The following is a 17,718-nucleotide window of genomic DNA, read 5'->3' on the forward strand; positions in this document are numbered from 1 at the left end:
TCGTAATGTTTTTCAACCTTTCTGACGACTGCATGGCGACTGATCCAATGACAATTAATAGGAATGGCTGGACATCCCAAAAAAAAAAGAAGAGACAGAGAAAGAGAATTTTTGTCACACTATGAAATTATACAATGTGAATATATATAAAGAGATCACTTTTATTTGTGGATATTATGGGGAAAATGATTTGGTTAATAAAGTCCTTAGTCATGTTTGCACACATCTGAGTTTGATTTATATTTCCAAAGATCAATATCCCTCCTTTTTCTTTAACCTGGTTGTTCTTATACTTTCCACCTACTTTCCTAATTTACCAAAAAAGGGCAGCCATATCTGGTAATATCTAAAAGAGGTTTGATCAATGACCTCCTGATGGCTGCAGCCTGATTTTCTGCATATTTAACATCATTTTGACAATCTTCAAAGTTTTTTACTTTGAAGATTGTTCCTGGAAATGCATTAGTGTGCAAAATCCAAACACTAGTGCATCCAAAATAGATTAATAATTAAAAAAGTAAGCTTTCCTTTACCTTTTGTTTTTTGTTTTAACTTTGGTAATAACAAAAATAATGAAAATCTGAAATCCTGTATCTTAAATTATTAAAATGTTTAATTTCCAGTGTGAGTAAATTACTATTCAGACAGTGCAAATACCTTGTATCACTATAGTTCAGTACACACAGCTGTCATTGGGGAACAATGCATCGAAGCCACAGAAGTTGACTGCTGAAAATATTAATGGAAAGTTGACTAGAAGTGAAACGTGTGGTAGGGAAAGGTCCACCGGGTGCAGGGGTGTTTGCAGCCGTGACAAGATTGTCAAAAAGAACAAAACTGTTCCACTTGGGAGAGCTGGAAACTGAACACAACGCACACAAAAGAAGAGACTATCACAACTAACCAGGAAGTAACAGAGCAGAAATGCAGACTTTACACAGAGACAAAAGGTAAACAGACAGAGACGGTGACAGGACTGAGAGAGGCAGGAAATACACAAACTAACAACTAAAACTGTCAAAGAACTAAAGGCACAGATAACTGAGGTAAGGAAAGCAAACTGCAATATAAAGAGAACAGAAAACAACATTACAGAATAAGATTGATGAAAAATACAAAACTAGAGAAACTAAACATCTCAAAACTCAAAACCACAGTCCAAGACCCACAGAGGTTGCATTCGAGGTGTATGATCTGTCAGACATGGTCTAGGCTTCTGGCTGGAAGCTGTGCAATATCAAACCCGCAACTCCTCCCAGAGTTAATTTATTTCGTTTGGGGATAGTTGTAGTTTGGGAGTTTGTAAGATATTTATATAGCCATCGCCATTTGAGGAAAAGACCTTCATCTAAAAAGCTGCTGGCAGTACAAAATATAATTAAACTGTAAAGGAAAAAGTTGAAAAACCATTAACAAGTAAGTAGGAGATGAAAGGTTTAATGATATCTGGAAAACAAATCCATAAGTTGCTTCATTTGTATACTCATACAGCAGAAAAAAAAACTGAATTAACGTTTACCTTTTGCATTGATCGGCTGACTGTCCGACGTCACAGTGGAACCATAACACCGATCATCTGACAGCACTTGATGTCCATTGTTAACCTGAACTATTCCCAATTTTGTGTGAATTACCAGTTACTGTGAAATCCATACATACATCATATCATGGCAATATGCAATTTAGAGATATCTGCCTGTAGAAAGGTAGGCTTAGTACACTAAACTAAAAGTAACACAAAACCACTTTAAAGAAATCTTAAATTTTTAAAGATCATTTTTTATTATTATTCTCTTATTTTTCTTATTTTGTCGAAACATTTCTCACCAACATAAGCATCCACAAAAACTGAGCTGAAGCACAAAAATACACACATCATTAAAAAACAAACACGTCACGTTTTACAGAGGATTACTGGTGTGTAGAAGTTGTTTGAATGCAATGAATCGGTCTCTTGAGTGTGTCCACACGTCAGCGGGGAGCATGTAACAGCGAAGAACAACCTTGGCATGGCACAAGCATTAATTAAAACAGGCTTGTGTGGATGCTCGGCGTTGGTTTTGATCAACAGATGGCACTGTGCAGTCACTGAATCGAGTCCTTTTGCTGATAACAAGCAGTGAGCGTGTGGACTTGGAGGAGGTGGAAAAGGATGGTTCAGCACCAAAACTATTTGTGACAACCTGGAGAGAAACATCAAGGGCAACCCAGCATCCATTCCAGCGTGTGTCTGCCATTTGCAGGAGCACGCCACCCCGAACACTGTGAATTATTCATGCCAGCGCTGACACTGGGGGCTAGATCAGGTTTACACTGTCACAGTGATCCCCACGGTGCCCCAAATGTGGATGAGACAGCAGAAGCTGGGAAAAGATTGCTTGCACCCCAATGAATAACCACACACACACACACACACACACACACACACACACACACACACACACACACACACACACACACACACATTATGCTAATCCTTGGTGGTAAATCGATGCAGCTGAAGTTGCTTTAAGTTGTTCTGTTGCTGTTTTATTCTTCCCTTTATGGTGCGTACATTTGTCCATTCAGTGCAACACAAAAATGATCTGCTGCAGGCTCTGAAATTGGCTACCAGGAAAACTTCATGCAGTTGCTATAAATGTTTGCAAGGAAACGGTCACACTGGAAATCAAATTTAGCACCGTGGGCGAATGACAATAATTGCAGTTTCTTTTTTAAACCTGTGGACTCCCTTCGCTGGTGTGTGGTATTATAATAAAGATAGATTGCCCACCTGCACACCAAGAATACTTCATGCCTGTTCACTTGCCCTCATACATTAGGAAGAAGTAGGACTGGGGTGTTAGTGTGTGACTTGCCTCCTGGCTGTGGGCCATTATCGCGCCTCCAACCACGCTCAGCAGCCACAGAGGGAAACTCTGAGATAGTGGAACGGGATGAGGAGGTTTTAAAGCTAAAAGTGTAGTGCAGTGGTTTGTAACCGTTCTTTCTTTTGCTATATGAATTCAAGTAACCTTTAAGCAACACTATGCATACACTTTTAGTTTAGTTAGCTGTTCTATCCATTTATCTCTTACTTGTCTCTGACTTTTCTGCTAGCTTGCTTGCGGAATAATTTCAGATTCAATATGTGGGTATACTTTGTGGGGAAAAATATTGTTTATTTTGAGCAGCAGAATTTGCCGTACCGAGTAGACCTCTCCCACGGGAATGAGGCTGTACTGTATGACTGCTAATTTTCAGAAGGAGCCCTTGTGTGCTGTGGTGCAGATTTTTAGTAGATTTCTTCTAACTCTCCTAGGACGATACCATAGCATGATGTGCACTGTCAGTGAACATACGAGGTTAGGAACAGTCAAGAGAGCTCCCAGGTGGTTTTCATAATGAGGTGCCTTAAGAGTTGGTAGGAGACAGGGGTGCAATTTAGAGAGCATGAAACGGAAGGAAATTCCCCCGGAGTTCTCAGATTGTTCCCACTGTGTTTATCTCTCCGAGGCCCATTATTTTTCTTCTCAGTCTTGACCTCCATCTCGCTGCTCTGCCTCTGTATTGATCCTGCAGCGTCTGTCCTTGTCTTCAGTGAAGGACTTGAAGAGCACAGTATTTTTCTGACAAGAAGATTATTTCACATGGGTTCCCTTTGTCATCTCAAGCAAACCAGTGGACTTTCAGTACTTAACGAGTTAGCTGTGGAATTGTAGGCCAACAAATACACTTCAGATGTTTACACACTCTCATCGTGGACATGAAGTTCATGGTAATTTTGGGCTTTTAATCATTTTTTTGAACTCTTCTTCTTCCGAGGTAGAATGATTGTAGAGCATACACCTTTAAGGTCTAAAAAATAATAATAATTGAGTGCATAAGTTTAAATTTATTCTCTAATCCACACTGATTAAAAAAAAAGAATAAAATATACATACACCAGCAATAATGAGACATTGCTAAATGTCCCTTAGCAAGTTGCACCACGACCAGACACTATTGGTAGCAATCAACAAGTTTGGGTTAAATATTATATATATGGTAGATTTAATTTAGACTGGTTAGTTTCCTGCTAAAGACATGGTTAATAATAATGCAAATTTTCTTTTTTCTTTTTTTTTTGCCTGTCCCGTTTGGCTCTTTTGCCATCAGAATTGTTGTCTAAAGGCAAAGAAAGATGCCCAACGGATTTACTTTACCAAATTGACCATCCCAGCCTTGCCATAATGGTCCATTTGATTCACCTTTTATTGTTTATTTTATTTTCACTTACTGAATACGGGACAGACTTGAATGGGGGAAAGAAGGGGAGAAAGAAAGAGGGAAAGAGAAACAGCTGAGAAGAGGGACAGGGGAGAAGGGCAAAAGACAAAAACCAACAGAATGAGCAGAAAAAAAAAAGAAGAAAAAAAGAAAAAAAAATGCATATATCAATCACCTGGGTCACCTGCTGAGAAAGAAAAAAGAAAACAAGCAGAAGAGAACAAGAGTAATAGAATACACAACATCACAATGATATATGGGAATATGACAGTAAATACTAAATATTAAACATTATTGTGCAGCACATAAGATCAACAGAACACAGTGTGCTTTGAGGTAGGAGCCAAAAAGGGTGTAGTTTGTGGGTGTGATCACCCGTGTGTACACCTGTGAGCATGGACGCGCTTGTTTTTTGTTTTTTAAAAGGTTCCTTCATGTAATGATCTGCTAGAGGGTGTGGGGGGGCCACAGCCCCGTCCTCCAGGGCGTGAAGCAGGTATGGAGGAGATCAAAACTCCAGACATCCAGAGGCCCCCAGAACACAAGAGACCAAGGAAGACCAACAGAGGGGCAGCTGCGCCACTGTCCCAGAAAGAGCTGAGGAGAGTCCCAGATGAGGGCTCACTCAGCAGCCGCGGAGCAGAAGCCAGGGGGAGTTGCAGTGACGCGCCCGTGAGCTCTGCCGGCAGCCAGCCGTGCCTGAGTGACCGAGCCCCAGGCCGAGAGGCCGGGGGCACCCCACCTCCGAAGTGGCCCGAGCGAGCCCCAGGCTCCAGGCCCCGATAAGCGGCCGCCAAGGAGTGATAATAATGCAAATTTTCAATAGAGTTGAGGTCAGGGCTTTGGGAAAGCTTAACGCTAGCATGCTTTATCCATTCCAAAACCAGTTCTGATGTGTGTTTGAGATCATTGACCTGGTTGAACAACCAGTTGTATCTAAGTTTCAACTGTCTAGCTGTTGATTTGAGGGGAAGTTGAAGAATTTGGAGGTAACGTTTTCATTATTCTATCCATACCTCTGGCAATTAAACAGCCCAGTGCATGATGCTACCGCCACCATGCTCGACAGCTGGTACACTGGTCTTAGGTTTGAAAGCCTCACCTTCACTCCTCCAAACATAACTCTGGGCATAAAATGTTTCTCCAGTATGCATTTGTCTTGACCATGTGGGCAGCTGCAAATTTCACTCACTTAAAGGTGCCAGTTTTGGTGCTACTTTTTTGCTCATCAGTTTCCTGTTCATGGCGGACTTAAGCCTTGCAACTAGTAGTTAGTCATGAGCTGTAATTCGAAGTTTGTAGACCTTGCTCATGTCATGTAGAACCATAAGAACCATTTTTAAGTGATTTAAGTGGTACAGTGTACAATCATTCGACTCTGGAAAAAGAATACTTCAAAGAAAAGAAGTGAGTGCTCAGGAAGTCACTGTAGTCAAGGACGCAAGCTGTTTGTTAGGTGGTTTGATAGCTATGATCCCTGTCAAATATCTGTTATTATAATGAAAAACTTAATACTGTCATGTAAAACATTACAGATTGCAAATGTTTGAACAATATTGATCTGTCTAAAGGAAGAGATCCTGTGTTATGGACTACTAAGTGATGGATGGTCTGATTAAGCCAAGTCGATGTTGTAAAAAGCTGTTGTAATTGCTCACAGTTAATTAGAAACTGGCAAAGAGTCATGCAATAAGGAGTTAGAGCTTTATAAACTTAAGGTTTGTTTCTCATTGAAGCAGCTATATCATTATATATATCATGAAATGAGCTTCAGATCAAGGTATCAATGTGTCAGTGTAGCTGGTGTCTGAAAGCATAATCCAGATGCTCCTCAGCAACACCAGCAACCCAAAGAACTGCAAATCTTTCAGAGAATTGCATCATACTTCATAATTTAATCATGGTGGTCTGCGAGAGAGGCATGTTGTCAATAATGTGTGCTTACTATGTCTCATGACTTTACACAGACTCACATCTGGAGTGATGTTTAACACAAATTTACTTTACTGTCCCCTCAAGTCAAAGGCTACTTGAAGTGCCCATAAAACTTCAGTGGAAGATAAGTGAATATGGAAAAAAAACACAAATCAATAAAACCTCATAGATCTGTCACACTTATACAATACATACATGGGTATTTTTAGAAAACTGAGATTTCTGCTTTTATTTTGAAAACTATTTTCATTCAGATGAAAATGCCAAAAATTCTATCAAGCCAGAGCAAAAGGTGGTGATATAATCCTAACTGTACAGAAATGTTAGCCAATCAAAAGATGAAATACAACAACAAAGTCTGCTGTCGATACAAGGAGGAACAGGTGCGCACATGCAGCAGGGCCAGGCAAACATCTTTGTTTTCCTCAGTTTAAAAGCAGAGATGGACTTTCTAAAAATCTTCAACCTTAGAGGAGTTTTACAAAAATCTTTGTTCTCACTGATGTGTGGCTGAAAGGCCAGGATGCAGAGAAAAAGCTGTTTCCCGAAACACACACGCACGTGTGGACAGGGGCCTTAATCAGCAGAGCCTTTCATGAACAGCACTTTTTAGCTTTAACTGTAAAGCTAACTGAGCCAGACACTGTATTAGATAAAAGCATCTCTATTGATTTCTACGGTTTTATTTCCATATGTAAGAGTTTAACAACTGATTTATGTTTTATAGTTATTAATGCAGTCTTTTCCTTTCAAGTGCAGACAGATGTAAACTGTTGTAATTTTATGAGCTTCTGAGGCATATGCAGAAGCCAATAACACTCTGTAGGAGCAACATATGCAGCACAGAAACTCAAAGCTTCACACTGCTGATGTTTTTTTCCCTTAGCATCTATGAGATGTGACATCTAACTATTGATATAAACTGCAGTCTTCTCCAGGAGCTATCCTGAAAGATCACAAGTGGTATTCTGGGGGCATTAAAAGAATTAAAATTAAAATTATTTATAAAATGAAGAACTTTAAGCATTTTGATTTAAATTGGATTATTATGGCTTATAGTCCATGGAAATCAGAAATCTGGTATCTAGTAAAACATTATAAACACTGTATTTCTCACAGTATAGTTCAATACCCCCAACCTCAGTCATGGTGAAGACCATCCAACACTTGTCCAGATAACGGTCATCAGTGAGGAGAGTGAGGGAAGGTGATTCCTGAAAAGCTGGCTTTTTGCAAAATGCTGTATCAAATAATATTAATGGAAAGTTGCCTGCAAGGGAAACGTGTGGAAGAAAAAGTTGCACAAGCAACAGTGATGATGGCAGCCTTGAGAGGAACTGACCTGTTTTTCTGTTTTCCAAAGTCCTCTCTACAGATGACAGTGAAATTTCAATTTCATATTGAAATCAAGGCTGTAGAGTCTGGAGGAATATGAGGTGCTTGAAGTCCAGTGTGAAGTTTGTGCAGTCTGTGGTTATTCGGGCTGTTGTATCATCTGTTGTTGTCAGTGGTTCTTGGTAATGTGTGTTTAATCAAGTCCAAAGTCAACGCAGCCACACACTGGGAGATTTTAGAGCGCTTCATGCTTCCATCTGCTGACGAGCCTTATGGAGATGCTGGTTTCCTTCTTTGGCAGGACTTCACACCTGCCCGCAGTGCCAAAACTACTACCAAATGGTTTGCTGATCGTGTTATTATGTAGAGAGAAATTACTTCACATAACCACGATATGATCTACAAACATAAAATAAGATTTACAAATGTGTATAATCGCTTTAGTGTAACTTTGCATAATCGCAAATGTGTGTTGCAACAACCTCCTGTCAGCGAGTGAAACATCACAACCCTTAATTGAACTGAATTGAATTGCACAGTTTTCCATGTTGTTTAACATGTATTTACCCACTCTCACATGCAATGATGTGTGACCATATGCACAAACACACACCACCTAGCTCTCTCTGGAAAAAATACCTGCTCTCACACGTACGTCCTATTAAAACAATTACTCGCTTACAAATTCAAGATCACTGAAAGGAAACTAACTACTGCATCTTTATGACTGATTCACAAACTGCTGTGAGAGCAGGCAGGCTCTAATTCACACACGGAGCGATTTCAGTGCAAGTAAGCTGTGTGTATGAAAGGCCGACTACACAGTGAGCATTTACATAATTTCCTTAGTGATTAATAAAGTGTTCGGATTCTGATATGCACAAAAAATTTTAAAGTCACTTTACTAATCTGAAAAGGCTTGTTTTTAAAACCTCCGCCTGTGCACACAAAGGTCCAATCGTATTTGTGATGTTCTTTCCCTTCAATTAAAAATTGTTAAAGATAGAAAAGTGCACAAGTTATTTGTTTCCCACTTACGCACTTATTTTGTACTTAGAGTACAGTATATAGTGAATTTGCCATCATTGAAAAATTCCTTTGAGGTGGAATTCGTAGCTGCAAAGGTGAAGTCTCATTAATGAGAAAGAAAAGCGGGTATAAATAGCAGCTGGTTTCTGGGGTTCATTCACAATCACAGGGTCAGTGGAGCAGCAACACTGCCGGGGGATAAAGTTTCTAGGACGGTTTTCAAATATGAAGATGGGAAATTATAGTTCACTACAGCGAGTGTGAGGTGTCACTTTTTGCTTTTCAGAAATTGGTTCACAGCGTTTTTTTTCCTCTTTTAAATTTTCCTTTAAAATACCAAATGTGACAGCTTACTTTATTTACCTCTGCTGTACCTTTACCACTAGCAAACTAGCATGATGCTAAATATGGAAAGACAACCTTAATATTGCCAATCCTGCATATAATGCAAATGCAAAGTAAATGTTCTAATTATTTAATAAAAGCTTACTGTTTGTTCCAGAAACCACATCGTGATTGACAAAGTCCTAAAGCTGTGGCATCACAGCAACGTGAACAACACTGATTATGGTGAGGCAGGAATCACACCAACAGATGGATATCAGACACACGTCTGGAATGGCTTGGCCACATTCAACACACAACCCCAAAACCCAATTTTATTATTTCATAAAACATATTAGTTCATTTTGAATCTGATGCCAGCAACAAATCACAAAGAAAGGTTGGTTCTTGGGCAGAATTTGAATTTGTAATAAACAAAAACAGATGGGAGAACATTTTGCAGTTAATTAGGCTAACTGATAACAGGTCAGTAATATGACTGGGCATGAAAAGAGCGTCTCAGTGATTTGGAGTAAAGTAAAGATGTACGCAAGTCGATTATTTCATTATTTGTCTGCCTTGGTTGCTCTTCCAGGGGTTTCACCTCCTGTATGTATGTGAAAAGGCCTCTTCCTTCTGGTAGTTGTTATTCAAGAAAAGAACTGCTTCCAGCAGCGTAGTCAATGTTTGGCACTTCTCTTTGAAAGAGGGTACAAGCTTGCTCAGCTTGTCTGTTTTCAGTCTGCAGTCCTGCAAGTTGTGCCACACTGTTGGTCTTTCAGCCTGCTCAATGGTACGCTCATTGACTCTGTGTGCACTTGATTTTAATTGTTCATTTTCAGCCGGGGTGGCTTTAAAGACCTTTCACACTTCTATTTGCATAGAGGGCCACGTCCTGGACCAAGCTACCTTGGAAAAATTAAAACAGTCAATTGATGTGTATAGAGTCAGAGCAAAGCTACTGCAGACAGCGAGTATCACGGCTGCGCCTGCTGCAGTTGTGGCCATGGTCTGGCATGTGCACCTGTACATACGGATGTCTGAAATATAAAAAATTGCCAAAAATGAAAGAAAAATAAATAAATTTGACAACAAAATCAAAAATGTGTGGATCAGCTGAGGCTCTCAACTACAGGGAGTGCAGAATTATTAGGCAAATGAGTATTTTGTCCACATCATCCTCTTCATGCATGTTGTCTTACTCCAAGCTGTATAGGCTCCAAAGCCTACTACCAATTAAGCATATTAGGTGATGTGCATCTCTGTAATGAGAAGGGGTGTGGTCTAATGACATCAACACCCTATATCAGGTGTGCATAATTATTAGGCAACGTCCTTTCCTTTGGCAAAATGGGTCAAAAGAAGGACTTGACAGGCTCAGAAAAGTCAAAAATAGCGAGATATCTTGCAGAGGGATGCAGCAGTCTCAAAATTGCAAAGCTTCTGAAGCGTGATCATCGAACAATCAAGCGTTTCATTCAAAATAGTCAACAGGGTCGCAAGAAGCGTGTGGAAAAACCAAGGCGCAAAATAACTGCCCATGAACTGAGAAAAGTCAAGCGTGCAGCTGCCAAGATGCCACTTGCCACCAGTTTGGCCATATTTCAGAGCTGCAACATCACTGGAGTGCCCAAAAGCACAAGGTGTGCAATACTCAGAGACATGGCCAAGGTAAGAAAGGCTGAAAGACGACCACCACTGAACAAGACACACAAGCTGAAACGTCAAGACTGGGCCAAGAAATATCTCAAGACTGATTTTTCTAAGGTTTTATGGACTGATGAAATGAGAGTGAGTCTTGATGGGCCCGTGGCTGGATTGGTAAAGGGCAGAGAGCTCCAGTCCGACTCAGACGCCAGCAAGGTGGAGGTGGAGTACTGGTTTGGGCTGGTATCATCAAAGATGAGCTTGTGGGGCCTTTCCGGGTTGAGGATGGAGTCAAGCTCAACTCCCAGTCCTACTGCCAGTTTCTGGAAGACACCTTCTTCAAGCAGTGGTACAGGAAGAAGTCTGCATCCTTCAAGAAAAACATGATTTTCATGCAGGACAATGCTCCATCACACGCGTCCAAGTACTCCACAGCGTGGCTGGCAAGAAAGGGTATAAAAGAAGAAAAACTAATGACATGGCCTCCTTGTTCACCTGATCTGAACCCCATTGAGAACCTGTGGTCCATCATCAAATGTGAGATTTACAAGGAGGGAAAACAGTACACCTCTCTGAACAGTGTCTGGGAGGCTGTGGTTGCTGCTGCACGCAATGTTGATGGTGAACAGATCAAAACACTGACAGAATCCATGGATGGCAGGCTTTTGAGTGTCCTTGCAAAGAAAGGTGGCTATATTGGTCGCTGATTTGTTTTTGTTTTGTTTTTGAATGTCAGAAATGTATATTTGTGAATGTGGAGATGTTATATTGGTGTCACTGGTAAAAATAAATAATTGAAATGGGTATATATTTGTTTTTTGTTAAGTCGCAAATGCGACCAAATTTTTCAGTGGTGCGACTAAAAATAAATATTTGGTCGCACAGGTGCGACCAACTGTTCCGGTAACAAAAAAAAAATCTCTGTAACTCTCCGTGTGGTCAACAACAACTATCGTGGACTAAACCAATCAGAGATAGTCAGGGGCGGGACCTCTCTGATTGGCCGTGGTCCAGTTGAAAGTGCAGGTGGAAGAGAGAGGTGAGTAGCTTGAATAAAGCGATATCAATTCATTAACGGATTCCACACAAAGACCTAAACACGGAGCGGACCCAACACATCAGAATCAGCTTCGTCTTTCTCGGCTTTCTCACCCGACGGCCTGAACACGGACACGCTGTCGGAGCTTAGCGATTCTTCGGGTCCGCGCTGTGTCTTTTTGCGCTGATTCTGAGCTGCAGGTTTTGCCTCTCTCCAACCAAAATTCACCGAGCCTGCAGCAAAAGAAGCAGCAAACTGCGCTTCACATTTGATCAATGTCGTCATGAATTCCCTCTGACTTTTGCTGTTTTGCTTCCACCACGATAAAAATCACACTTCCTGCACAGCTCTCTCTCTCTCTGTACTTCAGGAACAGTTTCCCGTCTCAAATCTGTTTTCTGCATTATTCATTCGCTTATTACCCACCAGTCTAGCGTTGTTTACAGCGCTTTTTCTTTTTTCACTTAAATGACCTCGGACAAGAAAGCCTAATTTCTGCTGTTCAATACTGAAGAAATTTAAATTTCTTAAAATTATGCAAAATTGCAGAATATTTTTAAGGTTATCTGCTATAAAAAGCCAGACCAGGAAAATCTCCTTCATGTTTTCCTGTGTTTTATTCTCAGTTACTTTCACACAAAGGCATCTGCTGTGATTTTCACAATTCTGATGAAGTCTCATGTGTATCAGTACTGATAAATGATCAGAATTATAATATTTCTGACTGTCTGAGGCTAAATTGAATCAAATCAGGACTTTGAGAACCGGAATTGAATGGATTATAGAAATCAGTGATGATACTCAGCCCTAGTGAGCAGCCTAGGCCTGAGAGAAGTGGATGTACTGTAGCTGTGGGTAATAAGAAAAGATGAAAAGAACTATTGATAACTTTTTTGTTAAGTTAAGGCCTGATCTGTCTGAAATTCATAGCCAGTGCTCTGACACGGTGCCATCAATATTTGAATGCTGAAAAAGCACAGTGTATCCAGAAAACACATTATATGCTGCAGTAAATGCACTGCCCAAGTGTCCCCTCTCCCCACGGCCTTTCAGCAGCAGACAGCAGCAAACAGGTCGTCAGAGGAGGCCAAGATGATGATTAAGTTTTTAACATTTTCTACAATATTGACAAAGCACTTTAAGCACAAGTTTGTTAGTTAATAATTTAGAAATTAATATTGTCTGTATGGACTTCCCCCCCCAAAGAAAGTGCACATGTAAAACTGCGGTGTTAAGCGATGCGGTTGAAAAATTTGAGTGCGCCTAACTTTTGTGCCGGTACGCCTAAATATTTAAAGTTAGGCGTACCGGTGCGCCCATGTCAAAAAGTTAGTCTAGAGCCCTGAAGTGGCAACAGATGCATCCATCAGTCATGTTTGTTTTTCTGTAAATATAGTGTTCTAGTCCCTTCATGGTTCAATGTCTTAGGGAGCATTTAGCTCGATATACTGTTTTTGCATTTTGTTGTAAGAGTGTATCGAGATCGAATATAGGAAGGAATGTATATAGTATCGATATGCACAAACTTTACACTTGTGATATTCTATAGATCCAAATCATGTATAGACTGCCAAATAGATGTTTATAGTAAATTAAATTAATACAAGTAGTTTATTTTGTTTTGTTTTTAGAGGCAGATGTTTTTATTAGTCTTATCTTGTCAGGGCTCTGTGTGCAGGCGGATGGAGAGGAGGATCCAAATGTGAGACTCTGAGACTCTGGAATTGAATTGAGACTGAATTGAAACTGAGAACCTTAGCTTTATTGCTGGCGACAAACGAAAACGTGAACAGAACAATGACACCGAGAACTGAACACACAGGCATAATTCTGAGGGTACGACGCGACACTGACACAGAGAAACACAGGGCTTAAATACACAGATGGCAGTAATCAAGGGATGAGAGACAGGAGGGGAACACACCTGGGAGAAATCACAGCTGACGAGACGTAAACTGAGCACACTCACATACGATACAGACCTACACAATAAAACAGGAAACTCAGACACATGGAACCAGACAAGACATTGAACTAAACAGACAGCTTCACAAACAGACGGGGTGACACCATAGACAGACAGAGATACAGACGCAGACTCAGACCGAATGTAACACGTAGAACTCAAACAATAATAATAATCATGATAATAAATTGGAAAATGATAATAATAAACTTGGACCATGACATATCTAATTAGCAGCACACACGTTTGATCTGTTTTGACAGCCAGTTTTGCCTAATTGGATGACTGAATACTGCCTGTTGGATGGGAGCGATTGCGTGCACGATGTTCTTTTGTACCGGATGAAGGTCTGTTGGACTGAAATATTGTGTTTTAATAAAATAATGGTAAGTGAGACAGTGCGGACAGTGAGGTTATTATTTAATTGTCTAATAAAGGAGCAAATGCCCAAAAGAAAACATCTTTAAAAAAGACCACTGGGTGGTCCGATCACCGCAATACTGAACTTTAACCTCCTAGGACCTGGCGTCCACATATGTGGACATCACATTTTGGGTTGTCTAGACCAAAATACCAAATTTTGCTCTACAAGGGTCTGATATCCACTTACGAGGACATTATATATATACTGTTCTATCGAAATTTAAAGCGAATGTCCTAATTTGTGGATCTCATTTCTGTCAGAAACAAAAATCATGTAAAAAAAAACAAAAAAACAAAACAAATCACGTAAATCTTTGTTTTTACTTTTTTTTTTACAGGTCACAATCAGCTCAAATAGCAAAGAGAAATTAAAAATGCATGCCATGAAAGAGTTCAGGTCTTAGGAGGTTAAAGATAAACTGTATGAACTTGAAGTTCCTCACACTGTCAGGTGGACTTTAAAATAAACTGCGTATAACTTTTGTGTTGTTTTACGCCTAAAACCAAAACCCAAACTGAAAGCTGCTGCCTAGAACTTCTGTAGCTTTATGAAGAGCTTCATATCTACAACCATCAATAGGTAGACCAAGAAAGACAGAACAGCAGAGAGGTGTGTGTTATATGAAACCATTAACTAAAACTCCTCAGGCACCTGTCTCTGTTTCTGACATCAAGTTTTAATCAGATTTTAGAGAGATGGAAAATTTTTTGTTTTGTTCTGAAGCGTGAGAAGCAAGTTTAGCTTTAATCCATCAGCGCTCAATTTCCTGTCGTCTCGCTCCGAGATTTGCCAGCGGAAGAACGTTGACGTGCAAAAGAAATCAACTTTGGATGGAAAATACCTTATTAGGTATTTACTGGTCCTTTGTGCTGGAAAACTGGCTGGTGGAGTGTTAGAAGTGAAAATGATAATTGTGCTAATTCCAGAGGAAGCATCAGTCTTTGGTACAGACAGAGGGCTCGTTGTATTTGACAGCGAAATTCCTCACATCATGCTCACAGGCACACACGCTCACTCGATTAGATCAGATTCATGTTACTGTTGGTGTGACAGGATACTAATGACTAATGCAATTTTAATGAATCAAACTGAGTGGAATCATTCATCTCCACATCTCCGGGGAGCATAAGACTACCGTGCAGAAATATCCTTATCTCTGAACAACTAACCACATCTCACTACAACAATGTGTGAGATTTTATGTTTCTATAATGTTGTTAAAACACACATTTACGAGAAAAAAAGCAGATCGGTTGATTTATGGGGTGATCGTGGCTCAAGAGTTGGGAGGTCGCCTTGTAATCAGAAGCTTGCTGGTTCGAGCCCCGGCTTGGACAGTCTAGGTCGTTGTGTCCTTGGGCAAGACACTTCACCCGTTGTCAGAGGGCCCATGTCCGGCAGCCTCACCTCTGTCAGTGCGCCCCAGAGGGGGGTGTGGCTACAATGTAGCTGTCATCACCATTGTGTAAATGGGTGGATGACTGGATGTGTAAAGCCCTTTGAGGTCCTTTGGGACTAGTAAAGCGCTATATAAATACAGGCCATTTACCATTTCCAAGGTAATACACTGGCATGCAAAGTGCACAGCAGTGCGTAAACCAATCATGAAAATGTCAGTTTTCATAAGATCATGGCTGATAAATTATTATCAGTAACATTGTAGTGTGAAGGTGATGTCTGTGGCTGTTGTATAAGCACAGAAACCAGTTTATTTAGATGCCTCTACATTTACAGGCTGCTTTTACAGACTCTGAGGGCTACGAAAAATGCTCCAAGATTTATTCTGGTTTCTGTAGGAGTGATATTTGTCTCTATAGGAGGAACAGGAGGCACACAGTGAGTTTCACTGTTCTATTCTCAGTACACGTGGAAAATTTCATCCTTATTTCAGTGCATGCATTACCATAGTGTTCACGCTGAACTTAGTGTCTTGGTAATTAATCTAATTTGAGAGGATTTGAGCTTTGTGACATGGTGTGTTGTCCTGCTGGATTGGCAGCCATGGTTATAAAGAGACACGGCAGCAACAATAGTCAGGTAGGCTACAGCATGTAAACAATGGTGGGCAATCCCTTACACCATTACAAGAGAGTTTACAAAAAATACAGACATCCTCGTCTCCATATCTTGGTTGGATTTAGTGGTTATTTGAGTTGCCTTCCGCTCTAGGTCGTCTTGAACATAAGAAGATAAAGATTGATTCATCTCCTACGGGATATTCATGTGTCCAGTTGCTTACACACAGAGATCAACTCAATAAATTAACAGTTTAAAGAGTATAAATGTTCAACTGTTGTTACTGCTGGAAGGTAGTGTGGGGATCAGGTCATGAATCTTTTGTCCTGACAAATCATTATAAAATCTCTTGATAGTAGAAACAAAAGATCTTCTAAAGCATTCTGTCCTAAAGCACTTATCATCTGATAAGGTGACCGCTTAATCTACTTTTATGGTCAACCAAACTCCTGTGGAAAGGATGACTGTGGTTTTCAAATATGGCATTCCTTCTTCTCTGTACACCTTTCCATCACAATTCCCAATGAGTGCACAGTTCTACCAATCCCCACGCCAGCCTTCTTCACCAACTTGTCTATTCTCCTAGCGTCCTTGTGCGTCACACTGCCTCCCCAACACACGTCAGTAAAAAAGAAGACCTTGGCAACACCAGCAGGCCATGTTGAAATGCACTGATTTGCTGCCAAGTCATTGGCTGATCAGATATTTGCATTAATGAGCAGGTGAACAGGTATGCTAATGAAGAGGCTGGTGAGTACATATCCCTGCTGTACTATTTTTAATCTTTTTTGTGCGTAAAGTACAAAAAAGGGTGACTGTTGACTTTAAAACCAAAACTACTAACATTTATTGTATTGTACAACCCTGCTTGGAGAACACAGAGCTGTTTCTACTGTAGGTGAGAGTAGCACACCTTCGAGGCAAATGTCAGGGGACGAAGAACCCACAACGGATGACACAGTCGTCATCCTCTTGTTCTTACTGTCAGAGGAGAAGAGAGGGACTTATCATAATGCAAGACGAGAACACAATCTCCATATGATAATGCCATATTTTAATTCTATTAGGAGAGACAAACACAAACAAGAGTCTGGCCCTTGGGAGGACTGCTGTTCTCTGTGGGCCTTTGGATGACTTGGCAGGGAGCTTTTTAATAGGTATCAGGTGGAAAATAAAACAAACAGGGTGCTGCAGCAAGTCCTTCCAGAACACAGTGACCTTTTGTGAAAACACAAAGATCATCCGCACTGCTGCTTTTAAGTAAGCCTGGCGATGTCACCAAACATGCTTTGTATTGATTTGTTAGCAGGTATATGGGACATAAGCAAGGCACAAAAATGTAATTAATATACTACACAGGTTTTCTAGACAGCTAAATATAAAAATACAATGGTTGCCCTTTCTTTTAGTGTTTGTTCTGTTAATAATAATAAGAAAATAGTAGCTGTTGTCTCAGCACTTTAATCCTCCTAGGCTTACAAAGCCGATCCGCAGTGAGGATCAATTCCCTGGGGTGCAAAGGTTACCACTGACCTTCATAAGCTTTGCAGGTTTAAACCCCCGACAAGCTTATTCTCTTCAGCATCTTCTAAAGAATAAGAAGATTTAGTGCATAAGGGCAGTCGTGAATTTGTTATTTAACTGGTAAGTTGTCGCAGCAGCACAATGCGGACAGCAGAAAGAGTCAGATCACAGATAAACCTGTTTAATGATGACTCACCTTATACGACACACTGCCATTATACAAACTTTGAT

Source organism: Diplotaxodon limnothrissa, linkage group LG14 (assembly GCF_057381915.1).
Source record: "Diplotaxodon limnothrissa isolate DT_005_m linkage group LG14, D_limnothrissa_male_GT1.1, whole genome shotgun sequence".
NCBI classification, from domain to species: domain Eukaryota; kingdom Metazoa; phylum Chordata; class Actinopteri; order Cichliformes; family Cichlidae; genus Diplotaxodon; species Diplotaxodon limnothrissa.